The sequence below is a fragment of the Rhyacophila brunnea genome, unplaced genomic scaffold (assembly GCF_057557595.1).
Source record: "Rhyacophila brunnea isolate RB1 unplaced genomic scaffold, BYU_Rbru_1.0 scaffold_10, whole genome shotgun sequence".
Lineage (NCBI taxonomy): Eukaryota > Metazoa > Arthropoda > Insecta > Trichoptera > Rhyacophilidae > Rhyacophila > Rhyacophila brunnea.
The window spans coordinates 44,424,392-44,450,311 of NW_028232752.1; the positions used below are offsets into that span (position 1 = coordinate 44,424,392).

General features: G+C 35.5%; 1 long non-coding RNA gene and 1 pseudogene across 1 annotated transcript; both read left to right on the forward strand.

Moving 5' to 3' along the window:
- The first annotated feature begins 669 nt into the window (after positions 1–669).
- On the forward strand, positions 670–6,882 carry LOC147079250 (uncharacterized). The gene is made up of 4 exons (XR_015071541.1): positions 670–1,109; positions 3,964–4,130; positions 4,843–4,931; positions 5,344–6,882. It is a non-coding gene; the product is annotated as an uncharacterized LOC147079250 (long non-coding RNA).
- Positions 6,883–14,046: 7,164 nt separating this feature from the next.
- LOC147079251 (caspase-1-like) lies at positions 14,047–14,954 on the forward strand (annotated as a pseudogene).
- Positions 14,955–25,920: the final 10,966 nt, after the last annotated feature.

Below are 25,920 nucleotides of genomic sequence, written 5' to 3' on the forward strand. Positions count from 1 at the left end.
TAATTTTACCTCGAACATCATTTGAAAACGCTACTATAGAACGTCACACTGCCTTTAACCTCGCTGATAAGTAGGGGGCCCGCTTCAGGATGTGGGGGTCATGAAAATCACTATGTACTTTTATTCAAATAGGTATAGGTATGATGTTTTTACAATTTTATTTTTTAGAACTTCAGTTGTTTATTTGTACCTATACCTATTATGTTTGTTCGCTAATTTTTTATGCGCTTCGTGGCATAGGAAAAGTTGCTTTAAATGATATTTGAATATAATTTTCTTTAGTAGGTAAGAAGTTTGGCAAGAAGTGAGTTCCGGCACCTTTGTTTTTTTTAAAGCCCTGGTTATTAGTATGATCCCTGTATCACTAAATACTAATGCAATTTATGATTTTCCTTCATCACCTGCTTAGTAGGTAGTTAGCAGAATTAAAAGGTGGCTGGAAAGTAAACTGAAACAATACAATTGGGCTCCGTAGGACGTGTTTTATCAAAATGCGCGAAACGAAACGAAAATGAAATACAAAAAGCTAAGATTATGCGCAATATTATTTTCGAAACGTAGGTTACGCTAATATTTGGCATTTTACTCATAATTAAAGACAGTCGAATATTTATAATGACAATTAAATTTTGATATATATGGAATATTATCTTATACGCAGGCAACTTTGCTCACTGACGCACGCGCACCTCATCATAATATTGATTATTGGCACAATGGTAATAGTAGTATTATAGTTTTACTACCTTGCGTAAATTTTCTGCTCAAAGCAATAAAATGCCCAAAGATTATCATATAAAAAAGATTGTCGGTAGTTTAGCGGTCCGGACGATCGTCACGATGGACATCAACTATACGCATTCAACTAACTCGCCCGCGTAAAACCATGAATTTCAAAGACTCTAAACTCTCCAAAGGCATCAATGTTATTGAGACGGGGACTATTTAGCCGAAGAAGGAAATAGGATGCCTACCTCGTTGAATCAAGATCAGTATGAAGTGGAAGGAGTGACGCAAAACAGAAAACAATTCGACGCGTTCACCTTGGAAGACATCAAAACCAGTCAGCAAAAAATTGCAGGACTTTTGGAAAAACAATCAGAAACCAGGTAAATCTTTTTCTTACTTTTTCAAACACAAAACCTCAATGAGTAACACACATTCGTATTATAAATATGCATAAATTTCATACCTAAAGATTGATTATTTAACTATGTTAACCCTTAGAATGCTACGCAACGATATATCATTGTTTTTGATAATGGCCAGAAATGCTAACAACGATCGTCGTTTTGCTTTTGATGCCTGCGGGTCTATTCTATACAAAAGGCTGCTTTCGTCCGCTAAAACCGCTAACTAGGGTATGTTTATATCAAATTATTAACACGTATTGTACACAATTATAATTAGCCAGTATTAATTGTTGCAATAAATGATATATTTTAACGCATGCCCTCTGCCTGTGCTAAAATTTAGAGCATGAGCGATAGAGAGAGAGCGAGAGAGAGACAGTTTCGACTGATTACAATACAATTACAATTATAATATTTCAATATAAAATGTATGTAACAAATACTAACACGTTAGCACGTTAGCAGTCGATAGTCGCCTTTTGTATAGAATAGACCCGCTGAAATGTTAAGTTAATTTGGGAACATACTACTGCACCAGTGGTGGAAACATTGTTTTATCTATTTAGTTTTATTGTTGTGTAATATAACCCGATTCATATATGTTTTGTGACTGGGTAGGCTTAGAACTTATAACTATTGTATATTTTTTTCATGGCATCACCCTTTTTATAATAAAAACAATTCCAAATACAAATTTTAGTTTAGAATATAAAAAATTGTTTACAGTCAAATTCTTGGTGGAACGACAATGTTTTATTTTATTTTATGGATTTGAACCAATGGGAAAGTCTTTTACTCAACTCAGTGTTTAAAGTAAAGTGCTTTTGTGCCATATAAAAACAATTTCATTTATAAACAAATAATGAAATAAAATCATTTGCAATACATATTTTAAATGTTCCAATAAACAATCACCATAAAGACCTTTTTCACAAATCACGCATATTGTACGAGATCTTTTAACGAGGCCACCATAAAAAAAATTTCTTTTCAGCCGGGTAGTTTCCTATTTCCACTACTTTGTACCTATTATCCCTCGTGTGGGATAAAACCGATTGTTTCCAATAACTGGTAAAAATTAAAACTCTGTGCGCGGATCGTCCATTTCGCTCGCTCTCGCGATCGCCCGTATGATGGAGCGAGAAAGAGATATGTCAATTACTTTTAACAGTAGATATAGCTCAGGATATCTAATCGCCTCATTATCTATTCAAAACGATAAATTAATTACGAAAGTGTTTTCATAATATTCCGATTTCGCAGAATCAATTAGAGTGGTAAGGTGTCTAAAAATAATACAATACTTTAATTTAACGACAATTATTGGTAGCAATCCTCAACCGGATTTTGCACAACATCGTTGCAGCCAAAGGGTTAAAGCGTCAATGACATTGAGCTACTTTACAAGCTGCTTGTTGTCCAATTTAAAAACGGGCGAGTCAGCTAGTGCGATTGTGATGATGACACACAAAACTTCCCACTCGTTCAGAAGCCAACAAGCTAGCGAGTTGAAACCGTTATTTTTGGTACTATTTTGACAGGACGTATTGAGTAGTTCGTCATTTTACCGGGAGGTCGCGGCAGACGCAGTAGGCCCACACGCCAGCGTGTAGCAGGACATGTATCCAGTGTTGCCAACTAAAATTTTCACAATTCAGTAGATTTTTTGATTTTTTCTTCAAAATATCAGTAGATTGACAAAAATGTATGAAATTCAACGATTGTGTTTGGTGAAAGCGTGCATATTGACATAATATCACAAGTGTCTTTTAAAAAATCATGTAGAAAGTGACTTTCATTCATCACAAATATCATAATTTCTTCTTTTCCTGACCAAAATTTCAGTAATTCCAAAGTCCAAAATTAATGGCAATATTCCTGGCAAATTCATATTTTTCATTTCACCTGGCAGCACTGCTGGCGTCCTTCAGAAAAAATGGAAAGTTTTTGACGTATAACGGCTCATTTTTATATAAACATAATTTTTAAAACCGTTATTCATGTGTGCTTTTGGCTATTTAATTTATATCTCAATAAGATAAGGAAGATTACAAAAAACTTGTGTGTTCTAAGACAAAATTAAAAGCGGAATAAGCTACCTAATACACTTGTGCCCAGTACATATTATGTATTAATTATAATATTATTTAAACAATGCTTAACAAAAAGGGTGCCGTGGATGGTTTAGAAATAAACGCGGGAGTTTGTATTTTCGTAACATGTTGGTGATTCATTAAATATGTTAACTGTAAAATTGTTAAAAATTAACTCGCCAACATTGTTATAAAACAGAAACTGGCGTTTTTGTTTCTAGAGTCCTTCGTTTCGTGCGCCGATGTAAAAGTACTAAAAACGCCAGTACAGGAACATTCGGCCACCGTTTAAGTAGTATACAATGACCTCATTGTAATCCTGTGCAAACTGAAAATCTGTTTGGATCGCAATCGCTTTGCGCTCATGAACGGAATATTGTTCATAATACTGCTACATGTTCTACTTCGCGAAGTAAGTGATACACGTATGAATAACAATGAAAAGTTGAGCGATGTCTTCAAAAATGCAGGCAGTTCGTAGCACTTGCATGGTATTAGAGGAGCCACCGCTGATTAGAATGAATAATTCATACATCTGCACTATATTTCAATATGGGTCTTGGTTCCAAAAAACGATTACACTCCACATACATAAGTACAATAATACATCAAGCTTCCTGTCAAATATCAATGTTAATCAATGAATCATAGAAAAGTCTATTCATATAAACCCTGCTCTGTGGGGTCTCATTGCTCTGAAAAGCAAAACCGTAATTTAGTATTATTTTATATTTCAGCTGGAGCAGTGCTTCATCTACACCCAGAGAAGAATACAGAAAGATTTTTACAGTGGGTACCTACGACTCAGCAATGGCCATAAAAAAGAATTAGATGTGACTTTTAAAGTACCTATGCATCGTCGGATATGTGATTTTCATTTTGAGTGCTGTTCGGAAAACAACATGTGAGTAATATTTTTAAGTAACGTACCTACCTAACGCAGTAGTTGGGACTTGCATGGCGGATACGCATGGCCAGTAAAAAGAAAGTGGTGAACCTGCTGGAAATAATACTAATTACACGGCAGCGTAGGACATTTTTGACGTTTACCATTTTCACAACCTGTCAAATGGCACCATACATTGACAACATCGCGTCTCGCTTACGCTCGAAGAATGAGATTGGCGAGACAGTCAGCACTTTTAGGTGTAAACGGTTATTATTGGGATAGTTTTGTTTACACACTATCTTCGACCATGTCCGATCCTAATATGATCATATGGGCCTCCACAGTGTGGAGGTTTGTATTAACAGATGTTGTTTTTATGAGAAATGGATGTCAGCCACTTGCTCAACCTATTAGGTCCATACTCCAACTCATACACAAATTGAAAAAAAATATGTGTACTTGTCAGACCCAGGATTCGAACCTGGGACCCACAGTACTATAGGCTGACGCTTAAGCCGTGCGGTCAACGTGGGTGTACTATTAGTGCCGGTAAATCCATGGGCGTATACTGACGCTATAATGTTATATACTAGTATGATCCATTCTGTATACACAAGTTAGAATGAATCTGTGGAGACAAAATTTATTTCAATTCTGCTCGATTTGTTAGGTATGGTAAACTGTTCTTCAACGATTACTAACGATGGTGAATATTGCATGATTTCAGCTGAACGTGCAGAATCGCCAGGATCCCTAACGATGCAGCAAGAGCCTCAGTTGGAGAGGTCTTGCACTTCGCTGTTCGGAAATAGATGCGTGAGTAATTTTTAAGTTTTTAATTGCCTTGAAGTACATAATTACTAGTGCTGATTGACACAAATCGATCCAATCCACACGACTAAAAAATACCAATACTTACCTACATCAATTGGTAGGTTCACAACGTTCTAAATTGACTGGAACCGACTTGCAAGAATAAGAATTAAATTAAAATGTATACACATTACATTTGGTGTTCTCAAAAACATCATAACTCTTGTTTTAAATTAATTAAATGGGTAACATTTTTTTATGTGACTTCAGGCTTTACAGCCATTTTATACAGATCTTCATAATGATCTGATTATAAGTAATGGGCCGTTGCCATGGCTAACTATACAAAACTGAAAAATAAAAGTTTTACTGTAATAATTATAAGTAAATAATATATTGTTTTATGATGTTTCAGATAAAACATATGGCAGCATCTTAGAGCATGTAGGTGTCCCTCCTGTTGATCAACTCACCCCCAAGGCAGAATACTTTCTCTGATATTTTAAAGCAAACACGTGTGTTGGGTTATAAAATAACCTCTGAAGATTGGATAAATAAATATACATAATATATCAGTCGCTAAACCTGCTCTGGATGTTTACGTAGTGATTGACAGACTAATCTTTTAATTAATTTATAATTTCAATTTAGAACAATATAGCTATTTTTCTATGCCGATAAACCCGTAAATGCGAAAATAAATTAGATGTTGGCATTTTAAATAACCGGTTTTTTTTAGGTTATTGGGGTTTTAAAAAAGCAAACAAATGAAAAATAGTAATTTATATTTTTGCTATTACAAAATCATTTCTTAGTATTTGAAATATAATCTCTTCATGGCGATAACATGCAATTAATAATACACACAGTGGCACACCCAGGGGGGGGGGGGGGGGCAAGGGACCCTGACACCCCCCAAACATGAAAATTATCAGAATGATTTCAAACATTGAAATTGAAAGCCAATAAACTATACCTTGGGTTTAGACAAATAAAAACACGGCATAAAAATGATTTTAATTTTTAACATAAATTTCGAAACACTAATGTCGGATTTATTTAGAAACCCAATCCTTAATGGAACCGTCAAAAAAATCTCGATGTCCACCCGAATTCCGGAGTGTTGTAGGTCATGGCTGGGGAGGGCTGGCGTGTTGGGTTGACCAGATAAGTGAGATAAACACATCATAAATTAGCTTTAATAGTAAAAAAAAGTCGCCTGTGGCGCTATTATACTTCATGGCCATGAACATTTTAGATTATATAATTGTGCAATATATTTTCTGATTATTATGTGTCTGATACTTGACAGCTCCATTATTAAAGTCGATGTATTAAAAATCCCTAATAATTCACAGTATAAGTACCCTTAATTTGAACTAAAACACAATTTGAAAAACGTTAATGTAGTATTTCACACTGCCTTTAATCTTAGGCGGTAGGTAGGGGGCCCGTTTTAGGATGTGGGGGCCATGGTGTAGGTACACCGAGTGCAATAGACAAAAGACCGATAAACGAGAAATTAGGCCGTGTTGTGTTGAGTAGGTTTGTGTATAAGTTAAATGCACTAATACTTTTTTTTGTCCATTTTCAATTAATATTTTGGAACCTCAATATTAAAAAACCAAAAATCGACAATAAACATTCAGCGAAAAGAACGACTACACCCACTAGTCGGTGGTAGTGTAAGTCAAAAGAACAATTTTTTTTCAGTGGAATTCGGCATAAGTATTGTAGCTCTCTAGACCAAGCGGGTAGCATAGCCGATAATATTTGAGTAATGTTTTAGCATACCATACTAGGCGCACATGTCCAGCATGGTCGCTGTTAGTCACTTCCAATCCGCCAGTCTCTGATGACACGCTCAACGGTTACCACCGTTATGCCACCAGTTTAATAAAAACTAGGAGAAACTGTACAAATACCTATACCGCCGTGTATTGTGAAAATATGTAAAAATAATTATATTAAGAAGAAAAAGTGCCTATGGGACTAATTTACATTCTCTTCCTTGGGCCTCCCCCAATATTAAATCTTGGGTGCGCCACTGTAAGTACATACCAAATTAATTATATAATTTCCAACCAGCTGTATAATTATTATATGTCTGTATAATCATTGTTAAACTGTTGAAATTGGAATTCTGACAACTAAATTCTAATTGAATTATGATTTTTAAAAGCTATCAATCAGATAACGATAATCAGTTTTTTGGAGTAATTGAAATAATGTAAAATCCTAACGTAATTCACAAATTTCATTGTATAATATATTTGTCGATGAAAATAAAAAAATGGTGACTCCGTTTTAATCGAAAATTGACTTTGAATGCCATCTTGTGACCGTTGTTATTATTTACCCGTCTTGCAAATAATGTAATTCCATAAAAAATCTAACATTGTTAAACCATGGATGATTAAACTCCATAATCATAATATATTTGTATGATAACCATGATGTTTTTTGTCTCTCCTGCAAAACTTTTGTACGCTCTCAATTTTAACTCAACTCTAAATACAGTTGTAGATGCTTTTAAAAATAAGTTGATAATTAAGAATTTTTGGGTTTATATACATTTTATGGAAACGTTTTATTTACAAACATTGTACAGCAAAGAACTAATATTTATCTAAAAAGATAACCAATTTACAGTAATTTACTTTGAATTGTCTTTTTCTTTATTTATGCTAATGCAGGCGCAGCCGCTCCATTGGCGAGCCAAAAGTCTGAGGACAATAAATCGTCCGATTTGTCAATGCTACTGATTAACAGATGAGTAAAAAAGTCAAGCTTTGACAGTTGAGATAGTTAAACAAATCGTAACGTCTTCCGATAATTGTAAAGAATTCTGTTATTTATATGTGGATTTGCATAAAATAATATAGCAGTGAGAACATCACAAGTTTTACGTTTTCTTTTAAGAATTTCATACATTCAAATTTATAATAAAATTGATAAATGTGTCATTTTCTAATATCTAAATTAACAAATTAATCAATAAAAATGTTTAAAATAATTACAGCTTTTTTCAGTTCGAATCATTGCGTATTAAGGGGGAGAGGCACTCCAGCAGAGAACCTAGCGGAAAAATACGAAGCTTGCAATTTGAGATTTTTTTTTGATAATTTACAATTTCAACTGTACTAATTAATTAATATGTATCTGAAAACATTAAAAAGATTTTTTATTTATTTTTTAATTTAAAGATAAACTTACAATTGTAATAAAATGTGAATTCGTTGCAGGGTCACATCTTATTATTGCATTATATTTTATGGTCATATTTATTATTAAAATTTAGTTTATTAAGTTTTAACTTTTTTGTCGTTTAGATTTTTGACTAATTCATCGTTTTAATATTTTTTATATTCATTTTAAAAAACATCGATTTTTATAAAAAATATAAATGTGTATAACTTGAAATCCTTTTTATTTTGTTTGACAGCGTTGTCATCTGCGTGGATTTTGTGTGTCTATTGTCAGATAAAGTATTGTGTATAAACAAAACAAATGTGCATTAAATAACTACAATAGTGAACGAATGAAAGGTAAATCTTTGACATGGAAATAAAAAATAAGAAAGTTTAGTGTGATTAATATAATATTTATATTGTGAGTTTCGACGTTGCAGACAAATGTTTGGTATATTTACAAATAAAGACATGCGAGCAAAAACAATAATTGACGAGTGGGATTGCACGCTGTTCCTCGCCATGTGAACAAACTATCAAGAGATTATAAGTGCGCAAAGTGTACTGAAAAGTAAGAAAGCATTGTGCTACGAGTGAAAGGACACCAAACTAATTGTTAAGTGGAAATAAAAAACAAAACTTTTTTCTTTAAAAATAAATTTTCTAAAGAATTTTTCTTAAAAATAATTTTTTCTTTTTTTATGACGATAATATATGTCATATAAACAGTGGAAGTGCATAAACAAAGACAAAACAGTGAAAGAACACGAAAATAATTAAATTGTATAGCAACGATTTTGAGGCACGGCCGGTAAATCAACACCGTAACATATATAATGATGTATCGGTGAAGCTCGGCGAAATAAAGTCAAAAGCGAATAGTGCGAACGAGATTGAAGCGATAGTAGTGGTGTCGGTCCCTGATTCCACGCTTAGCGCGAGTCTCATGCGCTGCGCATAACAATCGCTCGAGTGCAAGTGCCACCCCAACACTAACGTTGACAAGAACATTACAGAAACAATAGTGGACACAACCTTAGCTAAGTGAATAACTCAAAGTGACATGGGTAACCCCAAGGGTGATCCCATGGAGGTGGGCAGAGCCTCTGCCAGAAAACGCAAGTCCGACCTTGCCGAAGGGGCTGGGGATTCTAACTCAGTCTAAGGCCAAGGGAAAAAAGGCTGATAAAGACAAGGGTCCCAACCTGAGGTCCACCTCGACATCGACTTCTCAGGAGGAGTTGAGCCCTGCTACTGCTAGCATAATCAGCGAGTCGCAGGATGTCGCGTCGCGAGTCACAATCACAATAAAAAAGGTCTGGGCATCTTTACCAAGGATTCCCGCATCCCCAGGGCCACCATAAACGAGGCTTCTATTGAACTCCAGAAGGCCATTACCGAGACGTGGGCTATGGCCATCAATTTGAAGGCTCACAAAGCAATTGTAAGGGATCGCTAACCAGGGCCATCATACAAGCCCCCTCTAATGCGCCTCCCAGATCCCTATGGAGCGACATTGCACACAGGGATGCTCAACCAACGAGAGCCCTGACTGCATGGCCACCTGTCTCCCCGAAGACTGCGGCTAGACCGGGTGTTATGTACTTTCCTACCAAAGAGGGACAAGAGTCTAAGACCACTAAGGAGGTCGTTAAAAAAGCGATCTCCCCTGAAACCTTGGGAGTCCACATTACGGGGGTCCGGATGATCCGGGGTGGCGGAGTTATCGTTCACCCCGAATCCACTGAGGAAGCCAAGCGCCTCGTGGAGGCTCCCGGACTGACTGAAGCTGGGCTTAAGGCGCAAGTCGCGGCCAAAAAGCTCCCTAGAGTAATCGTTTTCAACACTCCGAGCGATACCTCTGAAGACGAGCTCCGCCAGGCCATAGTTGACAACACCAAGGACACGCTTACCTTGACGGACGCTGACCAAAAAGACATCAGGCTTAGTCATAAAGCCGGTGCTAGAGGAGAAAAGTGCCACATGGTACTCTTCGTGCCTGGGAAGGTACATGAGGCGCTCATGAGGGATAACCGACTGTTTCACGGCTGGGAATCCTTCCGCGTACGAGACTTTTGCGGTGTGCTCAAGTGTGCCAAGTGCCACCTATATGGACATATGGCGAAGTATTGCTCAGCAAGTATGGCTGCCACATGCGGACATTGTGCCGCAGAGGGACATGACAGAGCGGATTGTCCAAACCTTGAGGCTCCGGATAAATGTCCCGCGTGCACACGCTTCAAAAAACCCAATCAACACGCGGCCAATGACCCCGAATGTTCGGCACGATTTCACGCCATCACGCAGGAAAGAAGCCGAACCGACTACTCGCTTCAATGATCCTGTTTGGTCAATTGAACGTGGGTAGGGGCAGGGCCGCTACGGCAGACCTCCTGCATACCGCAAAGGACATGAAACTTGATGTCCTACTCATACAAGAGCCGTACAATTACGGTCCCAACCGAGGCCTAAGTGGAGGGCGAATCGTACAGGCCAGTACTGGGGCCCATGCGTGTTTGTACACACTGAACCTCGCGCTGGCTGTGTTGCATCTCTCTCATCTTTCCAGCGACCTCTTCGCGGCGGTGGAGATTGTCGATAACAGAGGACACTCCTACATAGCAATATCAGCCTATTTTAAATACAGCTCCTCTACTCTGTTATGTACGGAGCAGCTGGAACAAATTTTAATTGCTTGCCACGGCAAACAAATCATACTAGGTGCAGACGTAAATGTCCAATCCTGGATCTGGGCCCCTTCAGGGCCGAGAGCTGGGAGGGACAGCCCTGAGCCACTCGAAGAGCTTCTGGCGACCTATGATCTCGCGGTCCAGAACGATCCTAACGGGCCTACCACTTTGGCCATGAAGGCTTGACCGACTTGATCCTGGTTATTCACGGCTTGACCTTCACCATAGGGCTATCGCTATTACAGATTGTGTCATTGGTTCTGCAGAGTCCATCTTGGGAGGGACCTCTTTGAGACCGCCCAATTTGGCCCCGTGGTGGACGCCGAGGCTATTTGAGTTAAAGCTCAATATGAAGCGCGCCCTTAGGAAACTTCGGAAGGCAAGGAAACCCCAACCTGACCCTATCGGAAATGACCGGCTTTTGTTTCTGCAAAGTGCCCACAGGACTGCCAGAACCCTGTTCAAAAAACAAGTCAACCGGACGAAAAAGGAGCATTGGAGGAGCTTTGTCTCGGACATGGGGGGACACGACCCGTGGGGGCCGCCTTTCCGAGTGATGAAGCGGGGCTCACGTCCTGTCGGAGTCACTGCGGCTATGCGGCGCCCCAGGGGTGGATTTGCTGCGGACTTTGCAGAGTCCACGGCGATACTACTAGACGCCCTAATGCCACAGGACTCGCATGGCAATGAGGACGAGAGGACTGCCTGACTGCGCTCTGAGGCCCTTCTGCCTCTGGAGACCCCGGAATCTCGGCCGCCAACCAGGGCAGAGATTGGGGACTTGTTTGACCGACCCCGAGGCGGGAAAGCGCCGGCACCAGATTGCATAAGCAACGAAATAGTCAAGAGAGCATGGCTCTGGGCGTCCCACAAGCTCACTGGCTTGTACACTGACTGCATGAGAGAGGGCACATTCCCGGATTGCTGGAAGAATGGTCTCCTCAAGATCACCCCGAAGGTGGGCTCGCGACCCCCTCACGATCCGAAGGCCTATAGGCCAATAACACAGCGCACTTGAGGGAGTCTTCCCCCCTCTCTGTAAGACAGTTTGGCTTCAGGCCGGGGAGGTCGACTGAGGATGCGGTCAGACTTGTACTCGACACTGTGAACAGTACAGAGGAGAGCCTTGTGGTAGGCATCTTCCTCGACATAGCTGGCGCGTTCAACACCGCATGGTGGCCCCTTATTCTGGATAAGCTCTGGCTTAGACGAATTCCCAGGGACCTATTTGCGCTGATACAATCGTACTTTAGCAACAGATATGTAATATATGACTCTGGCCCCAGCCTGGTCAACAGGAGGGCCACCATGGGGTATCCCCAGGGTTCCGTATTGGGCCCACTATTGTGGAATGTACTTTTTGATGATATTCTTGACCTGTCACTGCCCCGGGGCTGCACGCTTGTCGCGTACGCCGACGACCTACTACTCCTAGTGGAATCGTCGAGTCGTGCGGGACTTCAGCGTGTGGCGTCGGGCGCTCTGGCAAAGATCTCTGAGTGGGGCACCCTAAACAGATTAACCTTTGCGCCCGCAAAAACTGAAGCTGTCCTCAAGGGCAGCTCTAAGATCAATGTTACCAGGCGACCGCCTACTATCCGATTCAACAATATTCCGATCAGGTTTTCCAACAGGGTGACCTATCTCGGGATGATACTGGACCAAAACCTAAGCTTCAAGACACATGAGATCAAAATAGTCGCCAAGGCTCGTGCAGCCTACCAAAGGATGACTCGCATGGCTGGATGTGACTGGGGCCTGAAACTGCGGGCGCTGAGGATCGCCTATGGTGCCGTTTTCATGGGCATTGCAGGCTATGCCTCCAGCATGTGGCACACTAAAACGGTGCGGCCTCGTGTTCGGAGAGCGCTGCTCAGCGGCCCGAGAGCGGCGCTACTTGGAATGACTAAGGCGTATCGAACTGTAAGTACGGACGCTCTGGCGGTCCTTGTGTCCCACGTCCGCGGCCTCTCGGGGTCGCGTTGCGTGCGCTTCTACGACGCCGCGTAATTGGTGTTTCGATCGATGTTTTTTAAAATAAATATAAAAAATATTAAAACAATAAATTAGTCAAAAATCTAAATGACGATGAATTGAAAACTTAATAAACTAAATTTTAATAATAAATATGACCATAAATTATAATATAATAATAAGATGTGACCCTGCAACGAATTCACATTTTATTATATTTTTTTACAATAGTAAATTTATCTTTAAATTAAAAAATAAATAAAAAATCTTTTTAATGTTTTCAGATACATATTCATTAATTAATATAGTTGAAATTGTAAATTATCAAAAAAACATCTCAAATTGCAAGCTTCATATTTTTCCGCTAGGTTCTCTGCTGGCATGCCTCTCCCCCTTATGGCAAATCGAATTTACGTAGTGATTGACAAACGAATCTTGTAATTAAATGATAATTTAATTTATAATTCCAATTTAAAACAATATAGCTACTTTTTTAACCCTTAAATGCAATATAAATTAGACATTGGCATTTTAAATAATCGATTTTTTTGGTTATTGAGGTTTTAAGCAAAGAAACTAATGAAAAATAGTAATTTATCCCTTTGCTATTACAAAATCATTAATTCTTAGTATTTGAAATATAATCTCTTCATGGCATAATATACAATTAATAATACTTAAGTACATACCAAATTAATTGTATAATTTCCAACCAGGTGTATAATTATATGTCTGTATAATCATTATTCAACTGTTGAAATTGGGATTCTGATGACTAAATCCTAATTGAATTATGATCTTTAAATGCTGTTGATCAGAGAACAATAATCAGTTTTTTGAATTAATTGAAATATGTAAAATCCTAATGTAATTCACAATTTCATTGTATTTGATAAAATTTATATTTGTCATGGTTTTGTTTACAAATTCTTTGTATTTCATTTTCTGTAATCGCTATGTAATATTATACCGTGTCTGGAATATTATTCATTTATCATGCTATGTAATATTATTTTTTGTTGTACATTTATATTTCTGCAATAAAAATAATACTTATATCAATTTTTTGACTTTTTATTACCATATTACAATGCACCAGATTATTTTAAAAAAAAGTCCGCCAGCTACACCAAGTTGTTATTAGTCTATGTTGTTGCGTGTTTTAAATACTCGAGTCAACTCTGAACTCAAGTTATCGTTGACAAAAATAGAACTTTTCATAAGTTGACTGTTCGCTGATTCCGTTTTTACACCGAAGATATAATGGAGTCGGTTTCCGAAGTAAAAGTCAAACAAAACGGCAGAAATGGGCATGAAGTGGAAAAAAGGATTGACGGTGAAGACCAAGGTGATGCGCGAGGGACAGCCGCTCCGCAATTAATTCCGACGGTGGCGAGAATGCCCACAGACAGATACACGTTGTATTATAACATGAACCACAAGAAACGAAGAATGGCCTTAATATTCAACCACGAAACGTTTGACTTACACGGCTTGATGCCTCGAAACGGTACGAACGTCGATTGAATTAATTTAAAAGAAGTGTTGAAAGGCTTCGGTTTCATGGTGACAGTTTGCCACAACTTGGTGTATAAAAAGGTCTTGGAGTACCTATATCACGGAAGCCGCAAACACCAATCATACCGACCACGATTGTATAATGATATGTGTGTTGTCCCACGGTGAATTAGGAATGCTGTACGCCAAGGACCATTCCTACCCGCCTGACTTGCTTTGGTTTCGGCAATTGTTTCACCGCTGACAAGTGCCCCACTTTGGCTGCTAAGCCTAAAATGTTCTTCGTACAAGCCTGCCAAAGAGACAAACTGGACAGCGGGTTGACTATGAGTCGAACCGAGACAGACGGACCTTCGTCGACTCACCGAATTCCAATTCACGCAGACTTCCTGATTGGGTATTCCACAGTTCCAGGGTATTATTCCTGGCGTAACACGACAAGAGGATCCTGGTTCATTCAGGCCCTGGCCGAAGAGCTGCGTCTCCATAGAAAAGAAAGAGACATTATGACATTGCTGACTTTCGTCTCTCAGAAGGTGGCGTGCGACTATGAATCTAACACTCCTGACAGTCCCGTAATGCATCACCAGAAACAGATCCCTTGCATCACCACTATGATGACTCGTTTACTTGTATTTGGAGACAAGAACTAAGTATTTATACTTATATTATTATAAAAATAACAATTTTTATAAAGCTGCTTTAAACATGTCCATCGTTGTATACCTCTTATTTAAATCTATCTATAAGTCACCTTTGTCATTTATAAATTATATAGATAACCAACACTGCCTATACGCAAGTTCGTAATCATTATCATTTTTGGCACTGCAACCTTCGATGTGTCTTGATCTACTCCAAAAACCTTCTTCATCGCAATTCATCTCAGTTTCAGCTGTCCCATGTCTTCTCATGCTCTCAGGAGTTGTGTATCAAGCGCAGCCTCTACATTCTCATATTATATAAATACTAACCATGTAGAACACGTCTTACCAAAGTTTTATTAAAGGCCATTTCAGAATTGTACCACATTGAATTGTGTATTTATACATGAGATGTTAACCATGTCTCGTAGTCAACTGGAAAGAAGTATCTCGAACGGAAGCTAAAAGTTACATTGAAAATAATTATGTAATATTTAGTTATCATTAATCTACTGCCAGATGAATACCTCTCGAAGATGATTCCATTTTTCTTAGTCCTATGCATTGCCATGTACGTATGCTGAATTTAACTCTAGCTTCGGACGTTATCTACGTCTTTTGTACCACTGAAAAACTAGATTATTCCAGCAGTTATGTCTTCGTTATTTCCAATTTAGGTTTTTAGCAAACTTGCTTAATACAGAGTATACGCTTCATAACTTTGCACTCCAGCTTTAGGATGAAAATGATGCAATATATTCTTAAAATATGTTTTTTTAGATATATTATCTATTTATTTATATATTACTACATATATTAATACGAATGTATATCATTTGATCTAATTTTATGTGAGGTAATCAGGCAAAGAGGCGTATCAGTGTAGTAAAAAGTGCAAAGAATGTGCAAAATTATAAAACATACACTCTACCCTTTTTGTGATATGCAATTATTTTGTTTTTTTTACTGCACCTTTTCATACCACGCTGTGCCATCTCTTTTATCGAGGGTCCATGTTTCGCAAAGATATGTGATTACGGGAAGTATAGAGACTGGACGTTGTAAGCATAATGGGAGGTCACTTTTAAAGACATTTTATATTCATAAGACATAAGTTTGTAATTATTTTATTTTCTTATGAACTGTATGTATCTGTTTAAATGATTATTGTATTAAGTTTCCATTCTGACAAACTTTTAGTCATCGAAAACTATTAGTAGTAATGTTTCTTCCAAAATGCTTATTCATTGACGAATAGTCTTGTCATAGTTATGTTATGAATTATCTTGGCAAATTATTATTGTAGTATTACCATACATACTGCATTGCATTATTCTTGATTCTCAAAAGTTTAGTTTTGCCCACAGCAGTTTTTGACAGCATTTTGGAAAAACAAATCATAATTCGTTACTTTATGAATGCATAGATCGCATGTGCTGAACGCAATAGCAAAATGAGTACAGAAGTACTAGACTGCGATTTCATTGCACTGAGTGTAGTATGATAGATGAAACCGGGAATTCGGGGTATAGATTTATATGTGAAAGAGAGGGAGTTTATAGTCCTGCCAATCACCGCTAAATCATCCACAATCATGATATCGTCTATGTAAGTTCAATACCGCGTATGAGCCGATATGTTCAAAATATGCATTTTTGGTGCTCTCGGTTAAACGGCATTAGCCGCATTGATTACTGCATTCAAATTTTGAAATTGACCAATAGACTACTTGCACTTGGTTAAAATCAATACCGCACGTGAATTGTCCATACTAAAGAAGCAAGCAAGACCGCGTATATCCCTAGATCCAATACAGCGGACGAACGGAGAGTTGAGGCAATACCGTGTAAGGTCCAACTGATTTATAAAATAATCCAATGGCAATTAATTTGCATAGGCGCATACGATAGTAAAAATATATTTTCTAATATAAAAAAGGAAGACACAATAAACTGCGTTTCAATTTATTTTTTTATCTTTTTTATTGACGAAATTGCAAGGTTTTTTGTCCCTCCTGAATATTTTGTCAAATGGTTCTTCCGCGGTACTGAACCTACATAGACGATATAATGGTAAAGTTCTAACATTGCAATACTGTATATGGAACAGATCATAGTGTCCATGGCAACCAACAAAACCTCTTATCAGAAAAAATATTCACAGCAAAAGACATTTTAGTTTTGGTTGGATTGGCTGTTTTTCGTTGGGTATCCATAATAAATGTTTTGTTGTATTTTTACAAGATATTTCTGTATCTATATTATATCTACTGAATAAATGGCGAATGATAACAATTGTGAAATATAACATACCGGTGTTCACCCTATTATTATGTCTGTCCAACTCTGTAGGAGTTGAAGTATGTAATAACTTGTTTATTCAACAATGATTATGATAACAATTTGACGATATTGATATGACTTTCGTTTGATTTGCATTTGATTGGAAAATCCATCATTTGATGGTGTGCAATTAATCAGAATATATTATCTGAGAATGAAGATAATGCTATATGTTATCATTAATTTATTGGAGCCTTGATTATACTAGTCTGTATTCTTTATGCTGCGTTCACGTTACATTGCTCGCGGACTGAAAGCATTGTCTCATCGCGTTCGACTGTTGCAAGTTTTCAATGAGAGGGAACGATAGGGAATGCAATGTTAAGATGCTGAAGCGGAGGGGGGGAAACCGTACGCCAGCATAAACAATACGGACTCTATATTTACTTTCATATAAGTATGTATCTGGATATCTCTTTACAATGATCGTAATATGTACTGACTACATATTTTAACATCGCTGTTAGCATAAATTTTGTATTGTTGTAATTTTTTAGATAATTTTACACAATTGGCAATATTTTATCAATCTAACATTTCTACATTTATCCCCTCGAATTCTGTATCCTACTGCCAAACCTTTAACTTTATTTTTATCAAGATTTTTTTCCTTTCATATTCAATTAAATAAGATATTTTTGTTTTATTATTTTAATATGCTGTTTATAATTCGATTTTTGTTTTATGAACACTTTTAATTAAGGTTATAAAGTTGAAGAATGGGTAATCGCAATATTGATATTGTATTAGAATTACGACTGATTTTGTTACCAGTATAGTGATGGTGATGAACAAAGGAAGACTTAAATGTATTAGTAATAATGAACAGATGAGTTTTTTTTATCATAGTAAAATCTTTTGATAAGCATTTTTCCATTTCATTTAAGAAATTGACTTGTGATTCTATTTCTAAGTGGTGCTAGAAACATGCTGTCATTGATTATCTTTGACGAAGTTATATAATGGCATAGACAAATATTTGAGTGCAATTCATTATTGTCATATCACTGAATTGAAAAATATGGATGTTAAGTACTTGTGTCATTTGAAGAGTAATATTCTTGTCCAACAAAACAATCTTGTTTTCATCATATGAGTCACTCCATAATGTTGACCAAATTTAAAAAAAATAAGCTTTCATGGCTAATGCTCCTTTCACATTATACAGTTTTGACAGGACGGCAGAAAATCGAATGGCAACATGGCGTGAAGAAGAGCATAGCCCTTTTCACATTACACGGCGACGGTTAAAAACCCAAACGGCACCGTATAGCAGCCGTCTGTTGCCACTGTATACACGGCGCACAGACGGTCACTGATGACTCAGTGGTGTATGTGACCTAATGCACGCTTTCATATTAGACGATTTTAAATTGTACGATCAGACAATTCATTATAACCAAACCACCACAAACTGAGCTTGTGACAGAAAAACTGTACAGTGTGAAAAGAGCGTGAACTTTTCCGATTCGGATTTTTTGCTGTTTGGTCAAAACCGTATAATGTGAAAGGAGCGTAACTCATGAATTGAATGGACAGCGATTGGTTTTTAAAACTATTAATAAAATTTGTACCTCAGATTTATTATTACTGCAATTTTTTGGTCATAATATAATATAGTAATAATACCTTAAGGCGGGAAATAATTCTATTTTCAAAGCATGATCCTGGACATTCCTTAAACGTTGTAGATAATCTATTTATATAATTTTGAAGCCTTATTATCCTTTATATTTATTTTAAACATTTGATGACTGCATAAAGTATTTTTATTACATAAAATAGTATTCTTTGAAAACTCTCGCTCTAATGTTTTAGAATATAGTCATACTTCAGTACATAAATGTGCAGTGGTGTTAAGATTTTTTACATTTATTAATTTTTAAACGCATTTATAAAACCATCAGTATAATTTATGTCGACATTATTATAGTGAAATATTTACGATAAAAAATTATATTGATAATCTGTGATCCCAAATATGACAAGAATTAGGCATTTTATTATTCAAAAAATGGGCAAGATTAACACATTTGAAGATAATTCTAAAGATACTAATTATAAGCTATGTCTTTAACCATTCAAGTGTGATAAACATCCTACTTATAATGATTGCTTTATAATAATTATTGACCTAAAAATAAGGTAGTGTTTTTTTAAAATACGCCATTTCTTTTGGCATTCCCCAGTGGTTAAGCTACAACATACGGCCGTAGACATAAATTGACAAACTAAAACTGAAGTAGGGAGTAAGAACATGTTAACGGGCGTGTTTGAATATGTACCTAACCGAAATTTGGTGTACCTATTTATCTTTTTTTATATTATCATAATGATAACGTTTGTTGGATAAAAATACTGTAAAATGTATTTACCAGCAATAAATAATAAATAATACCCCTTACAAATTTGAACCCACCAAACAATAAAAAAACAACATTATAAAAACGTTTCTTATACTAATTGCTTTATTGAATACTGGAATTTATTGAAGCCTTTCTTTTCCATTCTGCATTTCTTTCTTGATTTAGTTTGTAAAAAATAATGTACCTAGTTTAAAAAAAACAAATATTTTATCCCAAATACATACTAACATTAATTTATTCTTCTATTGGGACACCAGCCAACCATTTACTTTATGTAATATAATTACCAATTAAGTATGTAGTTACTTATTTTTAAATGGGTGGGAATTAATCGCACATTGCAATAATCAAAATTCACAAAAAAAAATAACTTTAACATTTATAAAGTAGTTTTCACATAATATATTAAATGATTTCACAAATAAATAGATGAAATCACATAAAATAGTTTGTTTCACAAAACAAAAATCATAAATCACTCATTGTAAATATAAATTCACTCAATTTTGACAACTGCACACATTTCTAAAATTGTTTTCACTGATAAATAATATATCGCACAAAGAAAAGGTAGAAATTCACAAATGTCAAACTAATAATTGTAGCGGCAATACAATTTATTAGAAGGCAATCGCAAAAATAATGCGTAGGTGTCAATATAAATAATGTTTAAAGCAGTAATATAAATGGGTATATATTCGTGCTGCTATCGTTCATAATATACCTATTATTTGATATAGATAAATCTACAATCAAATAACACCACCTAGGTATATTTTTTTCGGTTCATCGATAAAAAATTTGGTAAATGTGGCGCAGATGCCGTCATGAGATTGTATAACTATCTTTTTTGAACCAAACTTAACATAACCTAACCTAATCTAATCTAACCTAATCTAACCTAACCTAACCCAACCTGACCTAACCTAACCTAACCCGACATTGACTATCGACATTCAATAAACTGTTTTTTGTAAAAAAAAAATATAAAACCTCATGAGGGCATCTGCAGCACAATTACCTAAGTTTTAATTAACGTCACTTTTGAAATAGGTACTTATAGCATAATTTGAATCTGAAAGTAGGGTACCAAAGACATATTTATGTTTGCCAAAATATTGTTTAAAATCATTAAACCTAATTTTCTTAGTGTTTGTATTCTTTTACGATTAATTAGTTACAATAGTATATTGATACGTGAAGACTACTTTTTCCTTAGTGCAAATCGATCATTTGAGAGTTGTACTCGATTTGTGAATATCATCCATTTCCAATGTGACGAACATCTTTTTAAATGTTGTCAGCGCTTTGTGAAAACAGTCATCTTATTCAATTGTGCGAATATATATTCCCCTTTTTAAATGAATTTTAGTGAATTTTTATGGTAGTAGTGTCTTTTTGCAGACCATAAACTATAATTTTTTTTTCTTATCAATTATAATATAAAACTTTATAATATCTTTTTTTGTAAGTGCTCAAATTGTGGTACACACTACACACTTGATCTCATAAGCACATTTTGGCACATTTTATTTGTACAGTCAATGTAGAGTGTGAGACTCTTTGAGTACATAGGTAATGTCACATAGCCCTTAATTTGTGCTCAAATTCTATTGTATAGATAGATATTGTAAGTAATTAGTAATTAAGATTGATTTAATAAAAGAGTAAAGATATGTGGGCTATCAACCTGAAGAAATGCCTTATCTGGAAATAGTGTCATTCAAAAAGTTTTTTTTTTTTTACATGGAACAAGGCTGTAGTGTAATAATTCTGTATTTTTTTTACTGAATAAAATAAAAGCTGTTTTATTAACAAATAAATATTGATGTTTTATTTTTTTGTCCTAATGAGAATATCTTGGTAATAAAGAATATTATAATATTAATATTATCGACCGAAGGTACTTGATGGAATTTAAATTCTAATGGATTTAAGCTTTATACTATTCCATTTGAGTCGTTTTTGCGACCCGGGTTTCGCCTTTCGGCATCTCACCAAAAGGCAAATACACACTGACGACGAATACAGTTTTACTCTACTTATATAACAAATCAATACAATAAAGTAGGTAAAAACTTTATCACTTACCTATCAAGGATCACAATAAAAAAAATATAACAAATAATGAATAGTTAAGGTGTTTGTAAAAAGCCCTACCTTATCGCTAATAATACACTCGATAAGCGTATATAAATTGTCAAAACCTAATAATAGAGTGATTATAAACAATAAAAATACCACACCAAGAGATGTAAAATCATCCATTCTGGGAATTTAATGGGGCTAATGAGATATGATATTAGTCTTTAAAAGTTATTAATTAAACAATTAATATTCTTAGATGATACCTAGCCTGAAGATGCCGAAAGGCAAAACCCGAGTCGCAAAAAACGACTCAAATGGAATAGTACAACGCTTAAATCCATTAGAATTTAAAGAATATTATGTAATGATGTTCTCCAAATAATTAATGCCTTTAATAAATACAAGGACTTTGGACTCTAGATATTCTGTAATAGAAATTTTGAAACCAGTTTGATTTTCGAATCAAACGATTGTACATGTGGTTGGTCGCATTGGTAACATTATGTTTATCTTCTATTGGTAGCCCGCAATACAAAGTGGCCGCTCGCGTTGCTTTATTTACTTTAATTATGTGCGTATTTATCAGTGTTTTACATGATTATTCATCTTAAAAATTGTTATGGGTTGGAATTATTAAAAGATATTATTAATTGTATTTAATGTTGTCCTTTATTTCCGCTTTATAACACAAAATCACATAACATATTTTTACTGGTATACTAATATAAGGTTGAATATTACTAGGTACACAATGTGTGTTTCTTGTGAGAAGTCCGACTGAAGAGTGTTTTATATATTGGAATACTACTAGAAAGGAACAATAAAGATGATGCAACAAACTTAAGAAATGAACAAGATTTAACATGTAAAAGAAACAATGAACTCATTTCAGCCGGTCGAATTCGACTGGCTGACTCACTAACAGTTACAGAATTTGAATGGCACATAACAAAATAATGGTCAATAAATTGGTTGCCTACATAAAATTGAGCGGGAGTATCTTTCCAAAAGTATTTATAGCTAAATTTTATATTCATATATCTGCTTTGATATGGCCAAATGATATGAGATGCATGAAATGTCAAATTTAATTAGACACTAAAATCTAAATTGTAGTGAAATGTCATCATAGAAGTGTGAAGTTCTCTTCAAATAAACGTGCAATGCAAAGTCGCTTGTAGTCAGTAGACGTCCGTTGTTGTGCTTCAATTTTAGGAAGGTTTTTCAACATCTTTGCTTTAATAGCCCATGAAACCTGTTCGATGTAGTTTTGAACGGAGACACATGAACACCTTTGACGAATACAATCGTCCGCGAAAAAAGCTGTAAGCATACATACATGCAGCATAAATATTCATGTTTCACTTTGAAGAACCGCTCATAACAAGTGCGAAGCACAATTTTATTGTAGCATATGCAGGAAGGAGCCCCAGAGGAGTATGAGGTGCAAATATTATCTATATAAATTCAATAGAAGTATTTTTGAATGGAGAATTTTCTTAGGATATGTAGTTTATTCTCATGCCTTCAATAAATAATTATCGTTAGATTGTTATTGTGGATATCTAATTGTAAAATTCTATTTTTTGTATTGTAAAAAATGAGAAGAGGACGAAACTAGTTCCAACATCAAGGCTGTACATCAGTTGAGGCACGGTCTAAAAAGATCGTGGCTAGGCGATGCGCGGGTGCAAATGACGCATGCCAAACGAAATATAATTTGTCATATAAATCCAACATACGTCCATTTTATGTTCTGTTTATTGTTCTATTAGTAACAATAATAATATATTCATTGACATGTTTTCTTTTTAAAGTAAATGGGTAACATTTTTAATCATCTTTACACGATTTAAGAATTAATACGCCCGTCGCCATCACGAAACAAAGTGATGTGTTTCCAGCTCGACGTTCTCTCTCAGAATGCGAGCGAGTCCAAAATTTTGTCGCAGCTATAGTTGAAAATTATATGCCGTTTCACTAATGATCGTGGAATAAGCATCGAGTAGGTAGGTATATATTATTTTGATTCATTTTCTTTTACATAATGTTTTTCCTTTAGAATTGCCTGTAAGCACCATTCAAATGCATACAAAAATAATTCATCTGCCTCGAATAAAAGCTGCACACTTGCCATATAATATTTATTATATTTTAATAATATTAATTTGTGTTATTAAAGATTTGACCACTGATGCATGGTGTGTTGGCTAGACATTCATTGCCTGCGTTACGTCGGGTAGCGTGTTTTCCCCCACCACCGTAAACACACTGAACCGGACTGATTCGATCGTGTGGTATTTTAGACGCATTGCATTGCGTCAGGTGTTAATAGTATGTTTCTCTTCCATAATACACAATGGAAAATGATAAGATTCAATGTCAATCCACACGCATGGCCTTTCGTCACGTGTTCCTAAACTGTTCCCAACTGAAGACAGTAATTGAAATAAAAACAATTTCAAACAGGGTACAAATTTTATTTGTAAAAAAATATTTTTTAACAATACAGTATTAAAAATACAATTTATATATTAGAAGTAGTCCAATATAATTAAAATTATTCCTTTGATCGATGAGAATTAAATTTATAGAAAAAATCAAACAGCCGTTGATGTAACCAAAATTGCTATTTTACAAATTTTTATTAGTGGCTGGATTTCGGCCTAAAATGGCACCATTGTAAACAAACATGAACACTATTGCCTAGCTTGAGCCGTGTGAAAATTTATATACTGTATTGCATCAATTATACAACACATTTTTCTCTATTAGTCTCTGAATTGATAGTGAGTCTTACGACCTCTGGAGGTAGTGAAAATCGATGGTGCGTCGGGTGAACTGGGGCAGATAGTTGAGATGCAGTCATCACTGCCAAAACCTAATTACCATAATTATCAAATAATGTTTTCAAGATAACACTATGATGCTGCATTGAAGGAAATGTAAATTTGACATCAGTGAAGCAAATGTTCTTCAATGTAGAAGTAATTATATTTTTGTTTATGTAAGACTTTCATCTTTGAATGTAATAAAGTTTTAAATAAGTTTGTCTTACAATTGGTACAATTGATAATAAAATCCAAAGGAAACTAATATATTGGACTACTTCCAATTGTCTATATATATAATATGTAACAAGTTTTATTATTAAAAAATCACAGTATAGTATTGTTACTCATTCACTGTGAATTCTTTCATTATATATTATGAAGACAGTAACGCATTTCTACTGCTTTTATTTATGTTTTAAGACTAGACTATATTAATTTCGAGAATCTAACGGATTTATATAATATTCTCCATACTGCAATAGTTACTTCTTTAGTTTTAATCTCATTGATACTCGTTTTTAAAGAAAAAAAAAATTAAATTTTACATAAAATTTAAGGAGAATTGGTGTAATTTATACCTCTATAAACTTTTATATACTATACTTATAAAAAATGCATTGTTTTTAAAATAATGGTTTTGTGAAAATTTGTAAATGTAATATTCGGAAATAGCATAAGTATTTTTATCAAACGTTTGTGAATAAGACACAAAATTATAGTCATGATCGCTTTTTCCTCAGTCATTCAATAAGTCCATAATATCTAAATTCAACTTCACTAGCCTACTATTAAAAAAAAAGGTACTGTTTGGCTATTATATGTTAGCTGGCACGCCACATAGTGCAAATGGGTGAGGAGATTTGTGGCTCCGTAGACAGTCGTTACGAAGTCACACAGTATGTAAGGAAACTCCAGTTGGACATTTTCAAATGTATAAATTTAAATTCGAATTCCAGTGGATAAGTTATGTAAATAAATCGGTTTAAAATGTTATGAATAACAGGACATGTCTAGAAACAAAGAGCCGGACAAGAGTTACTCCAGCAATCGTTAAAATTTTTGAATTAAAGTGAGCAATACCATTTTTTCATTTGCGTAAGAAGTACGATGATGTAATAATTTTTGGTTGCTGTCGCCGACAGTGTTTACATTACTCGTGTCGTACCGGCTTGTTTATATTTCCATATGTTATAGTTCCATATATCTCCCATAATGTGGAAGTGAATGAACACCCGCGTCCAAAGCCTGATTGGATTGCAGATTAGATTGATTCAATTGTTCAAATTGCAAAAATACAAAGACATGTCTTATGAGCTTACATCTTAACCACAAACTCTCATAAAAA